Source organism: Salvelinus namaycush, chromosome 26 (genome assembly GCF_016432855.1).
Source record: "Salvelinus namaycush isolate Seneca chromosome 26, SaNama_1.0, whole genome shotgun sequence".
In the NCBI taxonomy this organism is placed as follows: domain Eukaryota; kingdom Metazoa; phylum Chordata; class Actinopteri; order Salmoniformes; family Salmonidae; genus Salvelinus; species Salvelinus namaycush.
In genome coordinates, this window is record NC_052332.1 from 2,105,651 (window position 1) to 2,131,471 (window position 25,821).

A 25,821-nucleotide genomic window follows, 5' to 3' on the forward strand; every position below is an offset into this window, starting at 1 on the left:
CAACAGCATGTGAAATTTATTATCAATCAGTGTTGCTTCCTAAGTGGACAGTTTGATTTCACAGAAGTGTGATTGACTTGGAGTTACATTGTGTTGTTTAAGTGTTCCCTTTATTTTTTTGAGCAGTGTATAAAAAAGGGACAATCACATTTACATAAGTATTCAGACACTTTACTTAGTACTTTGTTGAAGCATCTTTGGCAGCAATTACAGCATCGAGTCTTCTTAGGTATGATGCTATAAGCTTGGAACAATTGTATTTGGGGAGTTTCTCCCTTTCTTCTTTGCAGATCTTCTCAAGCTCTGTCAGGTTGGATGGGGATTGTTGCTGCACAGCTATTTTCAGGTCTCTCCAGAGATATTCGATCGAGTTCAAGTCCGGGCTCTGGCTGGGCCAATCAAGGACATTCAGAGACTTGTCCCAAAGCCAGTCTTGGCTGTGTGCTTAGGGTCGTTGTCCTGTTGGAAGGTGAACGTCCACCCCATTCTGAGGTCCTGAGTGCTCTGGAGCAGGTTTTCATCAAGGATTTCTCTGTCCTTTGCTCCATTCATCTTTGCCTCGATCCTGACTAGTCTCCCAGTCCCTGCCACTGAAAAATTTCCCCCCAGCATGATGCTGCCACCACCATGCATTACCGTAGGGATGGTGCCAGGTTTCCTCCAGACGGGACGCTTGGCATTCATGCCAAATAGTTCAATCTTGGTTTCATCATACCAGATAATCTTTTTTCTCTTGGTCTGAGAGTCTTCAGGTGCCTTTTGGCAAACTGCAAGCGGGCTGTCATGTGCCTTTTACTGAAGAGCATAAAGGTCTGATTGGTGGAGTGCTGCAAAGATGGTTGTCCTTCTCGAAGGTTCTCCCATTTCCACAGAGGAACTGTAGAGATCTGTCAGAGTGACCATCAGGATGTTGGTAACCTCCCTGACCAAGGCCCTTCTCCCCCGATTGCTCTGTTTGGCCGGGAGGCCAGCTCTAGGAAGAGTCTTGGTGGTTCCAAACGTCTTCCATTTAAGAATGAAGGAGGCCACTGTGTTCTTGGGGACTTTGTTGCAGACATTTTTTGGTACCTTTCCCCAGATCTGTGCCTCGACACAATCCTGTTTTGGAGCTCTATGGACAATTCCTTCGACCTCATGGATTTGTTTTTTCTCTGACATGCACTGTCAACTGTGGGACCTTATATACACAGGTGTGTGCCTTTGCAAATCATGTCCAATCAATTGAATTTACCACAGGTGGACTCCAATCAAGTTGTAAAACATCTCGAAGATGACCAACTGAAACAGGATGGATCTGAGCTCAATTTCGAGTCTCATAGTAAATGGTCTGAATACTTGTGTAAATATGTTATTTCTGTTTTTTGTTTTCAATACATTTGCAAACATTTCTAAAAAAACTGTTTTTCGCTTCGTAATTACGGGGTATTGTGTGTATATTGCTGTGAAAAAAAACGATTGAATCAATTTTAGAATAATGCGGTAACGTAACAAAATGTGGAAAAAGTGAAAGGTTCTGAATACTTCTCGAAGGCACTGTAAAATGCAAAATGATGCTGACCCCTTTGGCCTCTCCACTATCCACTAACACCACCTGAGTCACTCTGCTTCATCATGGCTTGTCACCCTCATCACCTGACGAGTGTCTCAGTTGACCACTTCCTATGGTCAGGGTCTCATTAGACATGGGTGGCTGTAGGGAAGGACAAGGGTTATATTATGGACCAGGTCACTACAACCCCCTCAACCCTGACTCTCCAACCTAAACTGCTCCTTATAATTATTCCTACTGCCAGTCTTTATTTTTTTTTCTCTCTCTCTCTCTCTCTTACTCTTGATCTCTCTCTAGATATCTCTCTATTTCTCTCTCTCATTTTATCAGATAGTTTTCTTTTCTTCATCTGATCTCACATTTTCTCTCTTCCATGCCCCTCTTTTTCTATCTTGTGCTCTCTCCAATCTATTTCTCTCTGGCTCCATGTCTGCTCTGTGTGGGGAGTTCATTCAGAATTCAACATTTGGAATAACTTCTGGTCCAGGGTTTCTTTTTTTTTCTTCTTTCTTTCTTTCTTTCTTTCCTTCTTTCCTTCTTTCTTTCTTTCTTTCTTTCTTTACAAACACATGCTCAAACACATGCACACACACACAAAATTCATCTCTCTCTCTCTCACACACACACACACACACATACACACACACACACACACACACACACAAAGTGCTTTTTTTTCCACTAGCGCAGACTATTCTCTCCCACTACCTTTCTCTGTCTCTCTCCGTCTCTTTCACTCCCTAACCTTCACTACCAGCACCACACAGTTCTGTTTGTTAGCCACAGAGTCCCTGACAACAAAACCATGTAGCTAGGCTATACGTTGCTCCATTCCAAAGTCTAATCTGGGAACATTGCTTTGGTGAGCATCTGCTCGTACCCTGGTCAAGCTAGATATAGAATGACTACAGTAGATACAGATATGGAAAAACTAGATCCATACTAGTTTTTTCCCCCATCATAACTGTAAATCAAATCAAATTGTATTGGTCGCGTACACATATTTTGGAGATGTTATCGGAGGTGCTTCTAGCTCCAACAGTGCAGTCATACCTATCAATACAAAACAATACACAAATCCCCCAAAAATTCAAATAAGGAAATATCAGAACGAGCGATGTCCGAGTCCGGAATATAAGTATTTATATATACTCTCTGTCCGAGTCCGGAATATAAGTATATATATATACACTCTCTCTCTCTCTCTCTCTCTCTCTCTCTCTCTCTCTCTCTCTCTCTCTCTCTCTCTCTCTCTCTCATATATATATATATATATATATATATATATATATATATATATATATATATATAACCGGTCAAAAGTTTGGACACATCTACTCATTCAAGGGTTTTTCTTTATTTTTACTGTTTCTTACATTGTAGAATAATAGTGAAGACATCAAAACTATGAAATAACACATATGGAGTGTTAAACAAATCAAACTATATTTTATATTTGAGTTTCTTCAAAGTAGCCACCCTTTGCCTTGATGACAGCTTTGCACACTCGTGGCATTCTCTCAACCAGCTTATAATGTTTTTTGTAGGTGTTATGAAGGCTTTATCATTGTATGCATAATGGAAGATTAAGTGCACTTTTCCTCTGGTATGGAGCAACCAAGAGCAACCATTGGACTTATAGGAGTAAGAACAGTCTCTTTGGAATCCTTTACACATGCTGAAGCAATTCCAGTATTGGCTCAGTTGGTAAGTGGGAGGAGGGGGTGGGGTGCATTATAGAGCAGGGGTACTCAAAACTAAACTGTTGGTGTGGAGTACTTTGGTTTTCTTTTCTCCCTAGTAGTTAATTGATTCATTAATGTCATTGATTGGCCAGAGATTGTAAACTCACCTTGTGTCAGGTCTGAATCAATCCTTGACTGGAGGGGAAGAATTAAAACCAGTAGCGATTTGGACACTGATGAGATTTGAGAAAGGCGGATATCTGGAAATGCATTCTCCAGTGAGTTTCTTACTCATTTAATAATATGTTCATTACATAAGTATATTCTGTTTTGGTTACACCTATAGGCTGTGAGAGTAAAGGGTACAATTTTAGCACAGTGGACACTGGGTAGCTGAATTCTTCAGTAGTACGGAAGGGCTAATGTAATACATGAGCCAAAATTAGTAAACTATGCTTGAATCAGTCAGGTTACATGAAGCTGGCTTTGCTTTACCTTGTTAACACAACTTTCACCAGTTTGTGATTTTTTTTAATTTATGTGATATTCCAATAAATTCAGATTAAATGGGGTTGCATTCTTAGTGAAGTCCACATATGACACTTGCTTAGGATGATATACTTAACATTAAACGTTTAATGGTGGGCACTATTGAAACTCTACAGAGCATTCTGTGTGTAGTAATAACACACTTTTTACATGAGAGCCTCATTATAGTCAACCAGACTCAGGCGGGCACTGGGACCAAAAATCATCCCTTGTTGTTTTTGACACACGGACCATTTTTTTCCTTGAGGCCCCCACCACAATTTTTGTTCTTCCCTTGAGGCCCATATTATTAGCTAGATTTTGTAATGATTTGTATTTATTTTTTATTTAACATTTATTTAACTCGGCAAGTCAGTTAAGAACAAATTCTTATTTTACAATGATGGTTTACACTGGCCAAACATAACCCGGACGACATTGGGCCAATTGTGCTCCACCCTATGGGACTCCCAATCACGTCCGGTTGTGATACAGCCTGGAATCGAAGCATGGTCTGTAATGACACCTCTAGCACTGATATGCAGTGCCTGCGCCACTCAGGAGCAGATACTGATCATTTTGCACAAAAACCCAAGATAGACAAGCACACAAGGCTAAGAATGGACCAGCCAGTTATTTTTTTTTAACTTTTATTTAACTAGGCAAGTCAGTTAAAAACCTCTACAGGATCGTTGTCCCCCCGCGGGATGGTTAGCTAACGTAGGCTAATGTGATTAGCATGAGTTTGTAAGTAACAAGAACATTTCCCAGGACATAGACATCTGATATGGGCAGAAAGCTTGAATTCTTGTTAATCTAATTTACAGTAGCTATTACAGTGAACAAATACCATGCTATTGTTTGAGGAGAGTGCACAGTTATGAACTTGGAAATGTATTAATAAACCAATTAGGCACATTTGGGCAGTCTTGATACAACATTTTGAACAGGCATGTAATGGTTCATTGAATCAGTCTAAAATTTTGCACATACACTGCTGCCATCTATTGGCCAAAATCAAAATTTTGCCCTAACCTGGAATATTACATTTTTACCTTTCTCTTGCATTTCAAAGATGATCTTTTACCAGATCTAATATGATATATTCTCCTACATTAATTTTACATTTCCACAACCTTCAAAATGTTTCCTTTCAAATGGTATCAAGAATATGCATATCCTTGCTTCAGGTCCTGAGCTACAGGCAGTTAGATTTGGGTATCTCATTTTAGGCAAAAATGGAAAAAAGGGTCCGATCCTTGAGAGGTCGTTTTAGGCGAAAATTGGAAGAAAAGTGTCCGATCCTTACAAATTCTTATTTACAATGATGGCCTACCTCAGCCAGACAACCCTGGGTCAATTGTGCTCCCAATCACAGCCGTTTGTGATGCAGCCTGGAAGCAAACCAGGTCCTGTAGTGACACCTCTAACACTGAGATGCAGTGCCTTAGACAGCTGCGCCATTCGGGGGCCCCTAACCAGAATGGGTCCAATGACCAGAGACCAGCTTAATACCATGTGTTAGAACTTAGACAACATTGATGGTGGGATTTCTGATTGTGTGGTACCCAAATGTGTGCCAAAATACAGAATACAGAATACAGCAAAATTGACTCCAGCCATTATCACATTGGCTGCTGTAGGTTCATTCACCTCAGTCGATAGGGGAATTAATATTCTACAAACACATGTCCAGGGCCAATTTCAGGCATAAGCAACGTAAGCAGACGCTTAGGACCAACGGCCGCTAAGGAGCCCCAGACCTAAAAAAATCTGGAACTCAGTCAGGGTTTGAATTTACTATTGGGGGGGGAGCAAGAATAGTAGAATACACCAGATGTAATTTCGAAATGTTGTTTTGCATCAGCAGTTTTTCTCTGTTTATGTCAGTCACTGACAGTCACTCAATTAGCCATGTCAGCTAAAAAAAATTTGATCGATAAGTTAGTCTAGCCAGCTATTTAAACTTGTAGTAATCATGTTTGAATACAGGGCATGTGCCCAGGGGCCCTGATCTCCAGTGGGCCCCTAATTTGATTTTGTCAGTCATTTTCACTCAGATTTCATATCAACATGGCATAAGCCATGACAAAGTGTGTAGAACTGTACAAATGTCTCTCCAGCCCGATGGCAAAATGGGTAGAATTGCATGACATTTGTTATAAAATGCTACGTTTTCTCTCCGGCCCATTGCAAAATGTGTAGACTTGCAGAAAACTTGCTTTAAAACGGCAACATTTTCTCTACGCTCCATGGAAAAATGTGTGGAATTGCTTTCTCGCAAAAAAATCAAGACGGGGGACACAAAAATGTTTTCCCGCGTCCAAATCTCGCTTAGTGTCCCCAAAATGCTAGAGGCGGCCCTGCACATGTCATACAGCAATTAGCTGCTACACACTAGCTCAACACGGGGATTAAATACTCTAGTTTAGTTTAATTTCAAGTCAAATAGCAGTTACTTGCTGCACCCTCGACAACCACTGTGATTATTATTATTTGACCATGTTGGTCATTTATGAACATCTTGGCCATGTTCTGTTATAATCTCCACCCGGCACAGCCAGAAGAGGACTGGCCACCCCTCATAGCCTGGTTCCTCTGTCGGTTTCTTCCTAGGTTTTGGCCTTTCTAGGGAGTTTTTCCGAGCCACCGTGCTTCTACACCTGCATTGCTTGCTGTTTGGGGTTTTAGGCTGGGTTTCTGTACAGCACTTTGAGATATCAGCTGATGTAAGAAGGACTATATAAATAACATTGATTTGATTTGACTTAGCCATAAGCCATCTACTACACAGCCATCTTCCACCTTTGCACTCTTTTCTAGCGAAAAGTCGCATGTTCACTGCAGTTGCATCTATGCCCTCTCAGCCATACCTCAGTGCTCTCAAACAGCCTGGCAAATATCCTTCCTGTCAGCTCTGATACGTAAAATAATACTTTTGGACTATGATACTCACTTGACTCTAGAGTGTGGACTAAAAACAAACACTTTAAAGTGTCTTTCTCTTTTACACTCCATTATTGTATAGTGGTCTGAATAACAATCTAATATATTGAAGAGAAATTAGAAAAATAGCAATAAAACGGTGGTCCTTCTCCCTAGTTTTCAGCACTGCATTTGAAAGAACAGCCCCTTCTCTGCTTTACTCAATCACACACACAACTGACACACACAACTGACACACACAACTGCATCTCTCTCTTTCTCCCTATCCCTCCTACCCTTCCTCACATCACCTCCTCCTCGCGCTCTGCTTCTATAATTCAAATTCTGTCAGCCTTGTTCCAGACTGCTGGCGCCAGCCTCTCTCTCCAAGAAAAAAAAAGAAGCGAGCGAGAGGGAGGGAGAGAGGGGGGAAAGGCAGAAGAAAAGAAAGCTGTGTGAGGAACAAAGCCGACGGAGCCACACACACAGCAAGATGGGGCCAAGCAAGAAGTAGACAGGGAGTTTTGAAAAAGCCAGCTATGGGTTCTGATTTTTCAGGGTCCAATAGGCCTATTTCCCGTTTTCTGCCTCCCATTTCTCTCTTTTTCCTCTCATTTCCATTCCTTTTGTTTTACTAATTGTCTCTCCCTTTGATCTGCCCCCTCAGCTGCCTTCACTGGTTAAAAGCAATAAAATATTATCCCCCTCTCAATATATTCTTGACCTCTTTTACTAACCCTTTAAAAGGAGTTATACCTCAGGGGAACAGAGAGAGGGGGCTCATCATCAACCTGACTCTTCTGTTGGACTAGAGGGGTATCCTAGGAAGCATGTTTCAAATAAAATAAAATAAAATTGTATTAGTCACTTGAGCCGAATACAACAGGTGTAGACCTTACAGTGAAATGCTTACTTACGAGCCCCTAACCAACAATGCAATTTTAAAAATGAGGATAAGAATAAAAAATAAAAGTAACAAGTAATTAAAGAGCAGCAGTAAAATAACAATAGCGAGACTACAGTATATACAGGGGGGTACCGGTACAGAGTCAATGTGGTGGGGCACCGGTTAGTTGAGGTAATATGTACATGTAGGTAGAGTTATTAAAGTGAATATGCATAGATGGTAACAAAAGAGAGTAGCAGCGGTGTAAAAGAGAAGGGGGGGGGGGGCAATGCAAATATTCTGGGTAGCCATTTGATTAGATGTTCAGTAATCTTTTGGCTTGGGCGTAGAAGCTGTTTAAGAAGCATCTTGGACCTAAACTAGGTGCTCCGGTACCGCTTGCCGTGCGGTAGCAGAGAGAACAGTCTATGACTAGGGAGCTGGAGTCTTTGTCAATTTTTAGGGCCTTCCTCTGACACCACATGGTATACAGGTCTTGGATGGCAGGAAGCTTTGCCCCAGTGATGTACTGGGCCGTTCGCACTACCCTCTGTAGTGCCTTATGGTAGTAGGCCGAGCAGTTGCCAGGAAGTCCAGGAAGTCCAGGATCCAGTTGCAGAGGGAGGTGTTCAGTCCCAGGGTCCTTAGCTTATTGATGAGCTTTGAGGTACTATGGGGTTGAACGCTGAGCTGCAGTCAATGAATAGCATTCTCACATAGCTGTTCCTTTTGTCCAGGTGGGAAAGGGCAGTGTTGAGTGCAATAGAGATTGCATCATCTATTGATCTGTTGGGGAGGTATGCAAATTGGAGTGGGCCTAGGGTTTCTGGGATAATGGTGTTGATGTGTGCCATGACCAGCCTTTCAAAGCACTTCATGGCTACAGACGTGAATGCTACGGGTAGGTAGTCATTTAGGTAGGTTACCTTAGCGTTCTTGGGCACAGGCACTATGGTGGTGTGCTTAAAACATGTAGGTATTACAGACTCGGACAGGGAGAGGTTGAAAATGTCAGTGAAGACACCTGCCAGATGGTCAGCACATGCTCGCAGTACACCTCCTGGTAATCCGTCCTTCCCGCGGCCTTGTGAATGTTGACCTGTTTAAAGATCTTACTCACAACGGCTGCGGAGAGCGTGATCACACGGTCTTCCGGAACTGCTGGTGCTCTCAGTGTTATTTGCCTAAAAGCGAGCATAGAAGTAGTTTAGATCGTCTGGTAGGCTTGTGTCACGGGTCAGCTCTCGGCTGTGTTTCGTTTTGTAGTCTGTAATGGTTTGCAAGCCCTGCCACATCCGACGAGCGTCAGAGCCGGTGTAGTACGATTCCATCTTAGTCCTGTATTGAGGCTTTGCCTGTTTGATGGTTCGTCAGAGGGCATAGCGGGATTTCTTATAAGCTTCCTGTTAAGTTAAGTTGCCTGTAATCCATAGCTTCTGGTTGGGGTATGTACGTACGGTCACTGTGGGGACGACATCATCAATGCACTTATTGATGAAGCCAATGACTGATGTTGTGTGCTCATCAATGCCATTGGAGGAATGGCATACTGAACATATTCCAGTCTGTGCTAGCAAAACAGTCCTGTAGCTTAGCATCTGCTTCATCTGACCACTTTTTTACTGATCCAGTCACTGGTGCTTCCTGCCTTAATTTTTGCTTGTAAGCAGGAATCAGGAGGATAGAATGATCAGATTTGCCAAATGGAGGGCGAGGGAGAGCTTTATATGCGTCTCTGTGTGTGGAGTAAAGGTGGTCCAGAGTTTTTTACAAAAACCAGCTGTTATTTACAAAAATATATAGTCCGCCGCCCCTTGTCTGACCAGACGCCACTGTTCTATCCTGCCGGTACAGCGTATAACCAGCCAGCTATATGTTGATAGTGTCGTCGTTCAGCCACGACTCCGTAAAGCATAAGATATAACCGTTTTGAATGTCCCGTTGGAAATGTAATCTTCCGCTTAGGTCATCTGTTTTATTCTCCAAAGATTGCACGTTTGCTAGCAGAATGGAATGAAGTGGAGGTTTATTCGATCGCCTAAGAATTCTCAGAAGGCAGCCCGCTCTCTGGTCCCTATTTCTCCGCCTCCTCTTCACGCAAATCACAGGGATCTGGGCCTGTTTCTGAGAAAGCAGAATATAATTTGTGTCAGGCTCGTCAGACTCGTTAAAGGAAAAAAACGATTCTGCCAGACCATGGTGAGTAATCGCAGTCCTAAGAGACGATAGCGGCAACATTATGTACAAATAAGTTAAAAAATAAGTTACATACAACGCAAATAAACGAACAAAAAACACAATCGGTTGGGGACTCGTAAAAAGTCAGCCTTCTTCTCCGGCACCATTGTTAGCTAGGTAACTTGAGTTCAACCCAGGATAATCAGCCATACGAAAGTGGCACACCTTTTAGCCATGTAAATTTATATGACAAAGAATCCTTCAGAACTAACCTGCTATTGTTTTCTTGGTTTTATAGCTTTATTTTTGTGTTTAAATAGTGTAATATATTTAAATTTGCCTTGCTAACTTCAGTAGCAAGTAGCTACACTATATATTCAAAAGTATTAGGACACCCCTTCAAATTAGCGGGTTCAGCTATTTCAGCCACACCAGTTGTATACAATTGAGGCAGTTTGGAACTTGGTAGTGAGTGTTGCAGCCATGAAAGCTCCATAAACAAACATTGCCAGTAGAATGGCCTTACTGACGAGCTCAGTGACTTTCCAACAAGTCAGTTTGTAAAAATTCTGCCCTGCTAGAGCTGCCCCAGTCAACTCTAAGTGCTGTTATTGTGACGTGGAAACGTCTAGGAGCAACAACGCCTCAGCCGCGAAGTGGTAGGCCAAGCAAGCTCATGGAACGGGACCACCAAGTGCTGAAGCGCGTAGCTCGTAAAAATCGTCTGTCCTCGGTTGCAACACTCACTATCAAGTTCCAAACTGCCTCTGGAAGCAACGTCAGTGCAATAACTGTTTGTCGGGAGCTTCATGAAATGGGTTTCCGTGGCCAAGCAGCCGCACACAAACCTAAGATCACCATGCGCAATGCCAAGTGTCGGCTGGAGTGGTGTAAAGCTCGCCGCTATTGGACTCTGGAGCTTGGAAACGCGTTCTCTGGAGAGATGAATCACGCTTCAACATCCGGCAGTCCAATGGACGAATCTGGATTTGGCAGATGCCAGGAGAACACTACCTGCACCAATGCATAGTGCCAACTGTTTGAGGGAGGACAAATAACGGTCTGGGGCTGGTTTTTATGGTTCAGGTGAAGTTCCAGTGAAGGGAAATTTGAACTCTACGACATACAATGACATTCTAGACTATTCTGTGCTTCCAACTTTGTGGCAACAGTTTGGGGAAGGCCCTTTCAGCATGACAATGCCCCGTGCACAAAGCGAGGCCCATACAGAAATGGTCTGTCAAGATTGGTGTGGAAAAACTTGACTGGCCAGCACTCAACCTCATCGAACACTTTTGGGATGAATTGGAACGCTTACTGCGAGCCAGGCCTAATCACCCTACATCAGTGCCAACTAAATGGAAGCAATTCTCTGCAGCAATGTTCCAACATCTAGTAGAAAGCCTTCCTAGAAGAGTGGAGGGTGTTATAGCAGTGGGGACCAACTCCATATGAATGCCCATGATTTTGGAATGAGACGTTTGACGAGCAGGTGTCTACATACTTTTGGTCATATACAGTGGTTCTTCCTTTAAAAGTTGCATCATACTGCAGCACAGATTGCGGGGTGCTGCGGAATGGTATGGCATGTTGGAGTACATGACATCATAGTATTTTGCTGTCAGCCATTGTTGCCATTAATGCTAGTTCGACCACCAGAGGGCATCTTTGAGAAGCAAAGTTATTGAAATGACATGGAGCTGTAGGCCTAAGAGTCCTGTTTACTGTGCTGCTTTAGAGTAACTTACTTATTGGAATAAAGGCCTTCTTCAATATACTGTATATCAATCAATAATTCATTCATTTGTGCATTTCATCACACAGCATACAAGTCATCCATGTCTTTAAATATGGTCAAGCATTTTAGTTCTAAAACGAAATAACAAAGGGCACCTTGAATAATTAGACAATGAATAAACCACAACATGACAGTTTTAAATGTTGGATGTACTAGAGACTTTAAAACCGTTTTTTTGTTAGAACATACTATATGGGATTGATTATAATTTGTAAATTATTATTGCATTTGTTGTGCTGTTTATACTGTATAGCTTAATTCAATTGATTAATATTATGTTTCTATTCCAAGAAAAAAAAGAAAATGCATTTTACAGTAACCTATTTAGCCCTCAGGGTTTCCGTTAGGAAAATATGACGCTTTACAACGTGACTGGTCGGAGTAGGCCTAGGCTACTAAGCGACTTCGAATGAAGAACAAAATAATCCTAACATTTTACACACCCTAATTGTAGGTTAACCAATACCCAAACAGGGACTCAGTGAAAAGAAACGTCTGCTTGTCTTAAAGCAGCATGAAACGGTGCTGAAATAGTTGACCACACGCAGGTAGGCTATTGCTTCAAATACTATTATAACAACTGGATGACTCTGGGTGTTTCAGTAAGCAACAATTTGTTGCCTTCAATTGCATTAGCCTACTTTATTCCATTATTTCTGTCATTCGGTGATGTTTATTCCCACAGTAATTTGATATGGATCCATCCAGATGCGGTTAGAAACCAGTGCATGTGGTGGGCTATGCAAGGAGATGGGTGAAGTGACATGCCTTGGAAACATTTATTAATACATTTAAAGTCCCTAAACTCTGCAAGAGTTTTTTTTTTTGTGTGTGTGTGTGCTTAGTAGCAGAGGCTTTATGGCTTCAGCAACAACTTGTTAATTTAGCAGACGTCACATGCGTATATTCAGTCAACACATACAAGTGGGGAGAACAAGTATTTGATACACTGCCGATTTTGCAGGTTTTCCTACTTACAAAGCATGTAGAGGTCTGTAATTTCTATCATAGGTACACTTCAACTGTGAGAGACGGAATCTAAAACAAAAATCCAGAAATTCACATTGTATGATTTTTAAGTAATTCATTTGCATTTTATTGCATGACATAAGTATTTGACACCTACCAACCAGTAAGAATTCCGTCTCTCACAGACCTGTTAGTTTTTCTTTAAGAAGCCCTCCTGTTCTCCACTCAGCAGCTCAAATCTGCAGGTAACATAAGACCAGCTATTGAGAAAGAATACTCGTGGATCTTGTTGATTTCCTCTATCGTTTCAGGAGGCCTACTGTCCACCTGGTAATTGTGTGGTTCCAAAGGATATAGCGTCACCTTCAGATGGATGTGTGGTTTCAGAGAGAAGACAGCTGCGAGCCTGCGACCAGACACAGTGGATGATGTCCTTTTCTTGCACAGAAAGTTGAAAAATTCCAGTGATGAATGGACTGTTTTTTAAGTTATTCTTTTAGCATATTTATTTGTTGTCTAATATTAGAATGCTCTTTAAAGCGATTTGAGTTGTCAATGTGCCGCATTGGGGGGAAAAATGTATCTGTTCCTAATTCATGGCATAGTTTATTTCTCGCCAAATGTTGAAGACAAATTAATGAATGCAGGAAAAGAGGAATGTTTCATTAGTTTATAATAATCCATGTCTTCTGATAATGTTATAAAGTCCAAAATGTATGGGTGGAGTTAGAAATTTGGCTGTCAGAGGTATTCAAATCAACCAATGTCATCCTTTAACCTCTCTTGGGTACATGAGACGTTAGCGTCCCACCTCTTCAACAGCCAGTGAAACTGCTGGGCGCCAAATTCAAATACAGAAATACTCATTATAAAAATTCAGAAAACAAAACATATTTTACATAGGTTTAAAGATGAACTTCTTGTGAATCCAACCACGGTGTCAGATTTAAAAAATGCTTTATGGCGAAAGCATACATTACGATTATTTGAGAACATAGCCCATTAGACAAATCATTACAAACAGTAACCAGCCAAGTAGAAGAGTTACACAAGTCAGAAATAGAGATAAAATGAATCCCTTACCTTTGATGATCTTCATATGGTTGCACTCAGCAGACATTCATTTACTCAATAAATGTTCCTTTTGTTCAATAAAGTCTCTTTATATCCAAAAACCTCCGTTTTGTTTGCGCGTTTTCTTCAGTAATCCACAGGCTCAAACTCAGTCAAAACAGGCAGACAAAAAAATCTAAATTGTATCCGTAAAGTTCATAGAAACAAGTCAAACGATGTTTATATTCAATCCTCAGGTTGTTTTTAGCCTAAATAATCGATAATATTTCAACCGGACAATAACGTCGTCAATTTAAAAGGTAAACAAGAAAGGCACTCTCTCGGTCTCGCACATTAAAAAGCTCTGTGACACTTTAGGGTCCACTCATTCAGACTGCTCTTACTTCCTCATTTTTCAGAATACAAGCCTGAAACAATTTCTAAAGACTGTTGACATCTAGTGGAAGGCATAGAAACGGCAATTTGAGTCCTAAGTCAATGGATACTGTAATGGCGTTGAATAGAAAACTAAAAAAAAAAAAAAAAAACTACTTCCTGAATGGATTTTTCTCAGGTTTTCGCCTGCCAAATCAGTTCTGTTATACTCACAGCCACTATTTTAACAGTTTTGGAAACTTTAGAGTGTTTTCTACCCAAATCTACCAGTTATGTTATATGCATATCATATCTTCTGGGCCCGAGAAGCAGGCAGTTTAATTTGGGCATGCATTTCATCCAAAATTCCGAATGCTGCTCCCTACCCTAGAGAAGTTTTAAATGCTTTATTATCCAAATGTTTAAAGTGCGTGTGGGCGACGGACAGAACCAAAATGGTGCAGTTTGAGGGCATGTGGCGGAGAGTGATGCGGGTGCTGGATATGGGGGTGTGAGCAGGTGGTTCTGGGCAGGTGTGATGTTTGTGTATGTTTTGTATTGTCTAAATAGATTTTTACAAATCGTACAAAAAAATGAGAAATGACAAGCTTTCAAAATCTGATTATTCATTATGAATAGAATTTATTTTGTTTACATTCTTCATTGTAACCACAATGTCACAAATAATTGATCACACACAAGATGAGTAGATCAACTTGGTAAAAACATTTCTTTATTAAAGACTATCAGAAATAATGTTGGTACTTATTTATTTTGATCCAAAGCCACGAATGAGTGAGTCACTCAACTTTATGCTGAAAAATGTAGCTTTATGCTGCGAAATAGCCTACTAAATAGGCCAAGCCTAAACAAATATATTAAATTGCCTAAATAAACTAGTACATTTCATAAATAAACGAAGTAGCTCAGGTCTTGAAAACATGGGCAACCTTTTTCTCCTCCCTATCCTCCTCCCTATCCTCGCTGGACTCTCTTTAATTCAGTTTCTACTTCACATCAGCAAAGGACTCCGTGTTTGAGAAACTCACTTTATATAGAGGGGCTATCTTTCACACCGTGGTAAATAAAAACAATTTGTTATTTAGAACGATTTATTTCTGTTTTAAGAGGGAGAGAAAGCAAAAGCCCACCGTGCCTATTTTTTGGGGAAAATCATCAGTCCACATGTCAAGTTTAATAGCGCCATTGTACTTACCCAAGTTCTCTCTCAACTCCGGGACAACCCACCAGCAAAACTTTTTGGGCCTGATGGAGGACTCTAGTGCCAGAGAAGAGAGATTCTCAGACTGAAACAATCACACCTCCATTAATTGACAAAAAGATAGTCAATTTGTGCCATTATTTAGACTACCGATAGATCAGCCTTCTAACTCCCCCTTGTGATAGCGTGGTGCAATGACGGAATGATGCAATTTACGAGAAGGTAAGAAGAAACAGGAATGATCTCACGCAGCTTATTGACACTACTGCGTCACATACACAATCGCATCACTGTGATTTCAATCCTTTCTTAACTCTTTTGTCTAACTGTGTTGTTGTTTTTGTCTTCCAATTAAAATCCTGTCCTCGGTGGAAGAGTTGAGCTCTTCTCCAACACCATCCGTCCATGATGCGCCCATCCTGCACTGAAGCCTCTGAACACCTCAAGCCTGTCCTGCACTGAAGTCAAGCCATTGAACATCTCAACTCATGCCTCATACCCTCATTCAACCACTGTTATAATCCCTTCGCAACACTGTGTAAGTAGCCCTCTCATATTTTGATAAATACCATAGTAGACCAGCAACTAACACAATCTACTTATTACACATACACCTCAATGATTGTACTCCTTGCTTGGTGAGTAGTTCCTGGCTGGTCTTCTCATGGTACTCCTGAAAAGCTATTTCCCTCTCTGCTGAAATAGAGATATATATTTTCTCCAGAGCTGGTCATGGAAAAATAAAAATATCAAAGCTCAACTTGAACATTAGGTTGTGGACGGGGGCGGTTACCTGCAATGTATTTGAACAAGGGACTGTCTGGCAGTCAATCAGCTGGTGAAGATGAGAAAAATCAAAGATGGAGTGTGAAGAGATAGAGAGGAGGGTGGAGGGAGGGATGGTTAGTGAAGCGTGGCTATTCAGTCTGGCCCAAGATCTGTGGCATTTCAGATGATGAAGGACCACGTTTACGAGGTTCACAAGGTGAGGAGGGCAATGGGACTTGCCTAGTTAAATAAAGGTAAAAAAAGAAAGAAAGATCTAAATCAAACGGGGGCTGGATTTGCCACCAAAAATGTTCCATTATATTCCAATTACCCCTAAAGCCAGCGCACCGACCATACCATCAGAGCCAACCCTGCCGATCAGGTCTGTGGAACAACGGAAGGAGGAGGTGGAGAGGGAGGTGGAGAGAGTATCGTCCAATTGTCCGCAATCCCAGTATTTCTGGGGAGTTTTGCTTCGCTTTGCAGAATCAACATGAGAAAAGGCGGGGAAACGACTTCGTCTTCGACGAGAGTGAAGTGACCAAGCAAGTGGACATTGACATTCAACGATGAAAACAATCCTCCCACATTATTTTTGTAGGAGGGCCGCCACGATGGGTCAGTTTTCACACTGTAATGTCTAGATTGTGAAATGTAAAACCGCTGATGGATGGGTTCTGCAGATAGTATTCAGTGGTCACTTTATACTATCTTTTTATCTACTGGCTGTTTTCCACACAGTAAAATATATATGGTACACTATTCTTCCCAAAGGATGCAGCTATTAATGAGTATTGAATTCCCTGGGACCCCCAAGCTGCTGCTCCCAGATCTAGGTTCAGATTATCCAAACCCCTACCAGAACCTAAACCATTATGGGGATTAGTGGAGGTTGGTGACTTGAAACATTTAGGAGAATGAGAGAGGTGGTATAGGTATAGGTGCGGACCGCATGGAGACAACAAATATTATGAGGAATGGGAATGAGAGGGCTACTTACACGGTGTTGGGAAGGGATCATAGCAGTGATTGAATTAGGGTATGAGGCATGAGTTCTACAAAATAGCTTCCAATACTCTACTCAGCAAACTGGATGCAGTTTATCACAGTGCCATCCGTTTTGTTACTAAAGCACCTTATATCACCCACCACTGCGACCTGTTTGCTCTAGTCGGCTGGCCCTCGCTGCATGTTCGTCGTCAGACCCACTGGCTCCAGGTCATCTACAAGGCTATGCTAGGTAAAGCGCCGCCTTATCTCAGTTCACTGGTCACGATGGCAACACCCACCCGTAGTACGCGCTCCAGCAGGTGTATCTCACTGATCATCCCTAAAGCCAAAACCTCATTTGGCCGCCTTTCCTTCCAGTTCTCTGCTGCCTGCGACTGGAACGAATTGCAAAAATCTCTGAAGTTGGAGAATTTTATCTCCCTCAACAACTTTAAACATCTGCTATCTGAGCAGCTAACCGATCGCTGCAGCTGTACATAGTCCATCGGTATATAGCCCACCCAATTTACCTACCTCATCCCCATACTGTTTTCATTTATTTACTTTTCTGCTCTTTTGCACACCAGTATCTCTATTTGCACATGATCATCTGATGATTTATCACCCCAGTGTTAATCTGCTAAATTGTAATTATTCGCTCCTATGGCCTATTTATTGCCTACCTCCTCATGCCTTTTGCACACATTGTATATAGATTATCTTTTTTTTTCTTTTTTTCCCCCTACTATGTTATTGACTTGTTTATTGTTTACTCCATGTGTAACTCTGTGTTGTTGTCTGTTCACACTGCTATGCTTTATCTTGGCCAGGTCGCAGTTGCAAATGAGAACTTGTTCTCAACTAGCCTACCTGGTTAAATAAAGGTGAAATAAAAAAATGAGTTGACAGGAGTAGAGGTGTTCAGAGGCTAAGCCTCAGTGCAGGACAGCCTCATCATGGATGCATGTTGGAGAAGAGCTCAACAGGATTTGACTGGGAAGACAAAAATAAATAACACCACAGTTAGACGAAAGAATGAGTTGACTCACCAGCTAGAAATATGCAGGCTTCAGTATTCAGGAAGAGAATGACATTCCACTCCTGAACCATATATGTAACCACTTCCCTTTACAGAACCACTGTAACCACTCTACAAGCTATTCCAGTATGTACTGTACTCTTATCTCTTGAGAACCCCTTGTGGTTACCTGAGCAAATCCCAACCTGTTTTGTATCATCTTAACGGCCTACATTGAGACTATGTAACGCACTCAAAGGCAATGCATGATATCCATTCATGCCTATGTCAACAACCACTGGCTAATAGATCATAACACATACCGTACGTCAACCTGCGGTTGTTGACATAAGCCTTTATGAATGTTTATATAGCGTCTCTGAGAGTAGTACACTTGGATTATAAGTAAGTATCCCCAGATTGGGGGTCTCCAAAGGCTTTGGTATGTCCATATGTTGTGAACCATGGTGGTATTGGACAAAGGAGCTCATCAAGGGCAATAGCCCTGTCAACTCTCATCCATAAGCTCTTGTTTATACAGAAATCCCCTCTCTATAGCATAGCCCATTCAGCCAAACTAATGGACTAGGTTGTGGGGGTTTTGCCATCTACCACTTTCTGGCAACCCAAACCAAATCTGGCAGCCCCAAATGTAATCTGGCCATGTCTGGTAGCTGTTCGTTTGTGTGTGTGTCCTTATCTCTTTGCCTGGGCCACTTTAAATTGCCTTTTACATGAGGAGGTGCAGCTGAGCCCTCCCTTCCCGAAGGACCCTATTTCAGACTGGTCACTAAAGCACTCAGTCAATCAGCCGAGGCACTAGGGACCATCCTCCTTCTCCCCCTTCCACAGTGCCATGCAAGTCAAAGGTACAGACATTGGGAGACAGACATACCCAGACACCCCAATACATTGCTGTGTGGCTGGGCATAAGTAGAAGTGTCTGGGACACTTTTTTTCAGCAAAAACACAGCAAAAATACACCAACATATTCATGTTAAGATTAGTGCCATCACATTGCGTTATTTAACACCAAACACAGGATAAATGTTAGCAAAAAAACACCACACATTTCCCTTGACAAACAAGCCCCTCATTATTGCCAATTAGGCAGCGCAAGCGCGGAACTACACGAACGCTTATAGCAACACCACTGACAAAACAGGCCATAATGAAATCCACAACATGCCTATCACCTAGATATTCAGAGAGAGAGGGAGAGAGAGAGATTCTACAGCAGCAGATAAGTGTAGGGATAAAATTATACTGTCACAAAATACAGATAATTGATGAAGTGTTCAGTCTGACAGTCCAACCTCTTGAAATTAACATCATATCATCAAATCAGATCGACCACTCCCATTCAAAGCAGCGATCTGCAGTACAGGCACAACAGGTGGATTCAGAACCATGGTCAGCGAATCGGCCCAGACACCAGCTTGACACTGGAATATGCGCAAACAGCTTGTTGCACAAAGAAGCAAGGAATGATAGAAATAGAAAGCCCTGAAAGTGTGTTCATTAAGCCCAAAGGTGCACACGTTTTGCCATATGAAAACAGCCACACACAATACAATACAAACCCTTATGGCTTATATCTTGAACTGTACGGCGGGTATGAAGTGAATAGCTCACTTTGAATAAGCAAACACTACTGCATAGGCATTCAGGAATGAAATCATTATACATAATGATATATCACAGCGGGTATGTTTTGATGGATGTTTTGATACAGACAACATGAAGTCATCGGAAGGGTGATGATGGCCCTTAGTTGTCACGCCCTATTCTGTTTCACCTGTCCTTGTGCTTGTCTCCACCCCCCTCCAGGTGTCGCCCCTCTTCCCTGTTATCCCCTGTGTATTTATACCTGTTTTCTATGTCTGTTTGTTGCCAGTTCGTCTTTTCATTCAAGCTAACCAGCGTTTTTCTGTCAGCTCCTATCGTTTCTCAGCCTCTCTTTCCCTGTCCTGACCCTATACCCGCCCGCCTGACCACTCTGCCTGTCCCTGACTCTGAGTCAGACTGCCATCCTGTACCTTTGCTCCACCTCTGGATTACCTTGTCCCTGAGTTCGCCTGCCATCCTTTACCTTTGCCTTACCCTGAATTTTCGACCCCTGCCTGCCCTGACCTGTCTTTGCCTGCCCGGTTGCTACAATAAACAGTGTTACTTCAGCAGTCTGCATCTGGGTCTTACCTTGATTCCTGATAGTACGAACTGGCCATGACTGACCCAGCAGACTTGGACCAGCTCCGCTACACCATCTCCTCCCAAGGAGCCACCATTGGTAGACACGAGGAGTTGCTTCGCGGTATGATGGAGGGGTCCACGCCACAGCCGAACGTCACGACCAAGCATTGGACATTTTGCGGGAGCAAGTCCGTGGGTTGCCTACTAGGCAGCCAACCACGACAGTAACCTCCCAGCCCCTCTGTAACCCGGCTGGTAGCAGCGCCGTCACCCCGGATCCCCAGGAACCCCGCGTACCTCCCCCGGAGCGCTATGATGGAGATTCCAGAACCTGCTGGGCCTTTCTCTCCCAGTGCTCCCTCGTTTTTGAGCTACATCCTTCGGCGTTCCCCTCAGACCACTCGAAGATAGCGTATATTATTACGCTGATGTTCGGGAGGGCACTCGCCTGGGCTACGGCGGTGTGGGCACAACAATCCGACCGTCCGCCTCAGTCTGGAGGTATTTGTGGCAGAGGTGAGAAAGGTGTTCAAGGCTCCGGTGTCCGGGAGAGAGGCTGCCCGGAAGGTACTACAACTTCGGCAGGACACCCTCAGTGTGGCAGACTATGCGGTGGAGTTCCGCACGCTACTAGTGGAGGGTACCTGGAACCTGGAAGCGCTGTTCGACACGTTCCTGCATGAATTATCAGAGGAGGTAAAGGATGAGCTGGCAGCCCGAGAACTACCGATGGATCTCGACTCACTCATCACTTTAACCATCCGGATCGATGGTCGGCTATGGGAACGTAGGAGGGGAGAAGAGGTTTGATTGTGGTCCCAATTGCTCACTCAGGGATCCCACCTTGCAGCTGATAAACTCGGGAAATCCCTGGTGTCTACATCCCCGAAAGGATCCATGCTTACCCGAGTCCCTCCAAGAGCCTCTGGAGACTGCCGATTCACCTCTTCCCGAGCCGATGCAGCTTGGCAGGGCTAGGCTGCCTTCAGCCGAATGCGCAAGCAGACTGAACACCAAGAGTTGTCTGTATTGCGGTACTGTCGGTCATTATGTGTCTACCTGTCCCTTCAAGAGAACCAGCTCATTCGATGGAGTGAGTACTCTGGTGGGTCTTAAAGATAATTGTTCTCCTCCCCTTACTCATACTCATCGACTCGGGTGCCGATGTGAGTCTCATGGACGTTACCCTGGTGTCCGAGCTGGGCATCCCCACTCAACTCCTCTCCATTCCCATGGGTGTTAGAGGGCTGGATGGGCGCTCTATAGGCCGGGTCACCCACCAGACCACCCCCGTCAACCTACGAGTGTCGGGGAACCACAGCGAGACGATCTAATTCCTGCTGGTTGAGTCTCCGCAGGTTCCCATGGTATTGGGATTATCTTGGCTCCAGCGACACAATCCCTCCATTGACTGGGCTACTGGTGCTATCGTGGGCAGGAGGCCGTCCTGCCAAACTCATTGCCTGAAGTCAGCTCTGCCTGCCCCGGGACATCTTCCTGGGGGCTTGGAATTTGCCCCGGACCTCTCCGCCAGCTCTGCAGAGTACCAGGACCTCAGGGAGAGGTTCAGTAAGGCCCGAGCCAGTTAACTGCTGCAGCACCGACTGGTATCCAAGAAGGTCAAGTCTGAGGCACTGGCACGTCGCTATAGGGCTGCGACTACACCCCCGGAAGCTGAGACCTGACCCCACCCCTCACCAAGATCATTAGCCCCTCTATTGTTCGTCCTTTGTTGCCCTGTACCCTCCGTATTGTTCCTACCTTTTCTGTGTCTGGAGGCAAAACCATGTCTGACTGCCCCTTGTCTTCTGTTTCTAGGCCCATCCCTCCCCCGTGTCATCAATGGCCAGCCAGCGTACACAGTGAGACGCCTCCTGAGGGTTTGACCAAGGGGCAGGGGTTTCCAGTACCTGGTTGACTGGGAGGGTTATGGCCCGGAGGAGAGGTGCTGGGTTCCCGCTAAAGACATCTTGGACCCGGCCCTCTCTGCCCAGGTGGAACGCCAGGTGGCATCCCTAGAGGGGGGGGGGGGTACTGTCACGCCCTGATCTGTTTCACCTGTCCTTGTGCTTGTCTCCACCCCCGTCCAGGTGTCGCCCCTCTTCCCTATTATCCCCTGTGTATTTCTACCTGTGTTCTCTGTCTGTTATTTGCCAGTTCACCTTGTTCGTTCAAGCTAACCAGCGTTTTTCCTGTCAGCTCCTATCGTTTCCCAGCCTCTCACTTCTCATCCTCCTGGTTTTGACCTTTGCCTGTCCTGACCCTGTACCCACCGCCTGACCACTCTGCCTATCCCTGACCCTCAGTCTGCCTGCTGTTCTGTACCTTTGCTCCACCTCTGGTTTACTGAACTCTGCTTGTCCCTGAGTCCGCCTGCCGTCCTATACCTTTGCCTTACCCTGGATTTTTGACCCCTGCCTGCCCTGACCTGTCTTTGCCTGCCCTGTTTCCACAATAAACATTGTTACTTCGACAGTCTGCATCTGGGTCTTACCTTGGTTCCTGATATTAGTAGTCTATTGATGTTTGGGAAAATGTCAAGGCTGCAGTTGTCCAAACCTTCATAAGGGATGGGAATTCCTGACCTCCCCCACTTTCTGGTTAATTCAGCATCATCAACAGAGATATGATAGTGATCACATGGGGCCAGCAGCCAAAAGAGGACTGGCCACCTCTCAGAGCCTGGTTCCTCCCTAGGTTTCTTCCTAGGTTTCTTTCTTTCTAGGAAGTTTTTTCTAGCCACCACGCTTCTACATCTGCATTGCTTGCTGTTTGGGGTTTAAGGCTGGGTTTCTGTTTAACACTTTGTGACATCGGCTGATGTAAAAGGGCTTGATAGTGTCTGCGACTGCACTTTAAAAAACATTCATAGTTCTAGAAATGTTCAGCATTGACTGACCTTCCTGTCTTAAAGTAATGATGGATTGTTGTTTCTCTTTTCTTATTTGAGCAGTTTTTTCCATAATATGGACTTCGTCTTTTACCAAATAGGGCAATCTTCCGTATACCACCCCTATCTTGTCACAACACTTTTGATTGAATCAAACACATTAAGAAGGAACGACATTCCACAAATGAACTTTTAACAAGGCACACATGCATTCCAGGTGACTAACTCATGAAGCTGGTTGAGAGAATGCCAAGAGTGCTAAGCTGTCATCAAGGCAAAGGGTGGCTACTTTGGACAGAAACTTTCTGTCCAAAAATGATGCAGAAAAATTCATCCATGCTTTTGTTACTTCTAGGTTAGACTACTGCAATGCTCTACTTTCCGGCTACCCGGATAAAGCACTAAATAAACTTCAGTTAGTGCTAAATACGGTTGCTAGAATCCTGACTAGAACCCCAAAATGTGATCATATTACTCCAGTGCTAGCCTCCCTACACTGGCTTCCTGTTAAGACAAGGGCTGATTTCAAGGTTTTACTGCTAACCTACAAAGCATTACATGGGCTTGCTCCTACCAATCTTTCCGATTTGGTCCTGCCGTACATACCTACACGTACGCTACGGTCACAAGACGCAGGCCTCCTAATTGTCCCTAGAATTTCTAAGCAAACAGCTGGAGGCAGGGCTTTCTCCTATAGATCTACATTTTTATGGAATGGTCTGCCTACCCATGTGAGAGACGCAGACTCTGTCTCAACTTTTAAGTCTTTACTGAAGACTCATCTCTTCAGTGGATCATATGATTTAGTGTAGTCTGGCCCAGGAGTGTGAAGGTGAACGGAAAGGCTCTGGAGCAACGAACCGCCCTTGCTGTCTCTGCCTGGCTGGTCCCCCTCTCTCCACTGGGATTCTCTGCCTCTAACCCTATTACAGGGGCTCAGTCACTGGCTTACTGGTGCTCTTTCATGCCGTCCCTAGGAGGGGTGCGTCACTTGAGTGGGTTGAGTCACTGACGTGATCTTCCTGTCTTGGTTGGCGCCCCCCCTTGGGTTGTGCCTTGGCGGAGATCTTTGTGGGCTATACTCGGCCTTGTCTCAGGATGGTAAGTTGGTGGTTGAAGATATCCCTCTAGTGGTGTGGGGGCTGTGCTTTGGCAAAGTGGGTGGGGTTGTATCCTTCCTGTTTGGCCCTGTCCGGGGGTATCATCGGATGGGGCCACAGTGTCTCCTGACCCCTCCTGTCTCAGCCTCCAGTATTTATGCTGCATTAGTTCATGTGTCAGGGGGCTAGGGTCAGTTTGTTATATCTGGAGTACTTCTCCTGTCTTATCCGGTGTCCTGTGTGAATTTAAGAATGCTCTCTCTAATTCTCTCTTTCTCTCTTTCTTTCTCTCTCTCGGAGGAACTGAGCCCTAGGACCATGCCTCAGGACTACCTGGCATGATGACTCCTTGCTGTCCCGAGGGCACCTGGCCGTGCTGCTGCTTCATTTTCAACTGTTCTGCCTGCGGCTATGGAACCCTGACCTGTTCACCGGATGTGCTACCTGTCCCAGACCTGCTGTTTTCAACTCTCTGGAGACCGCAGGAGCGGTAGAGATACTCTTAATGATCGGCTATGAAAAGCCAACTGACATTTACTCCTGAGGTGCTGACTTAATGCAACCTCGACAAATACTGTGATTATTATTATTTGACCATGCTGGTTATTTATGAACATTTGAACATCTTTGCCATGTTCTGTTATAATCTCCACCAGGCACAGCCAGAAGAGGACTGGCCACCCCTCATAACCTGGTTCCTCTGTAGGTTTCTTCCTATGTTTTGGCCTTTCTAGGGAGTTTTTCCTAGCCACCGTGCTTCTACACCTGCATTGCTTGCTGTTTGGGGTTTTAGGCTGGGTTTCTGTACAGCACTTTGAGATATCAGCTGATGTAAGAAGGGCTATATAAATACATTTGATTTGAATAATCTCAAATACAACTTTTTTTGGTTCTATATGATTCCATACACTACGTTCAAAAGTTTGGGGTCACTTAGACATTTTTTGTCCATTAAAATAACATCAAATTGATCAGAAATACAGTGTAGACATTGTTAATTTTGTAAATGTGTAACGTTCGTTCTCCTCCTCGTCTGAGGAGGAGCAAGGATCGGACCAATATGCAGCGAGGTATGAAGACATAATGATTTATTTAAAGAAAGACGAACACGAAAAACTCTTAACAAACTACAAAACAATAAATGACGTAAACATACCTGAACATGAGAACTTACAGACAACGAAGAACGCACGAACAGGAACAAACTCACAAACGAAACAGTCCCGTGTGGCATAAACACTAACACAGGAACAATCACCCACAAACAAACAGTGTGAACAGCCTACCTTAATATGGTTCTCAATCAGAGGAAACGTAAAACACCTGCCCCTGATTGAGAACCATATCAGGCTAATTGAAAAGAACCCAACATAGAAACACATAACATAGAATGCCCACCCAGCTCACGTCCTGACCATACTAAACAAAGACAAAATAAAGGAAATAAGGTCAGGAACGTGACAAAATGACTATTGTAGGTGGAAACGGCTGATTTCTTATGAAATATCTACATAGGTGTACAGAGGCCAATTATCAGCAACCATCACTCCTGTTTCAATGGCACGTTGTGTTAGCTAATCCAAGTTGATCATTTTAAAAGGCTAATTGAACGTTAGAAAACTCTTTTGCAATTATGTTAGCATAGCTGACAACTGTTAGACTAGTTGGACTAGTTAGACTAGTTGAGTATCTGG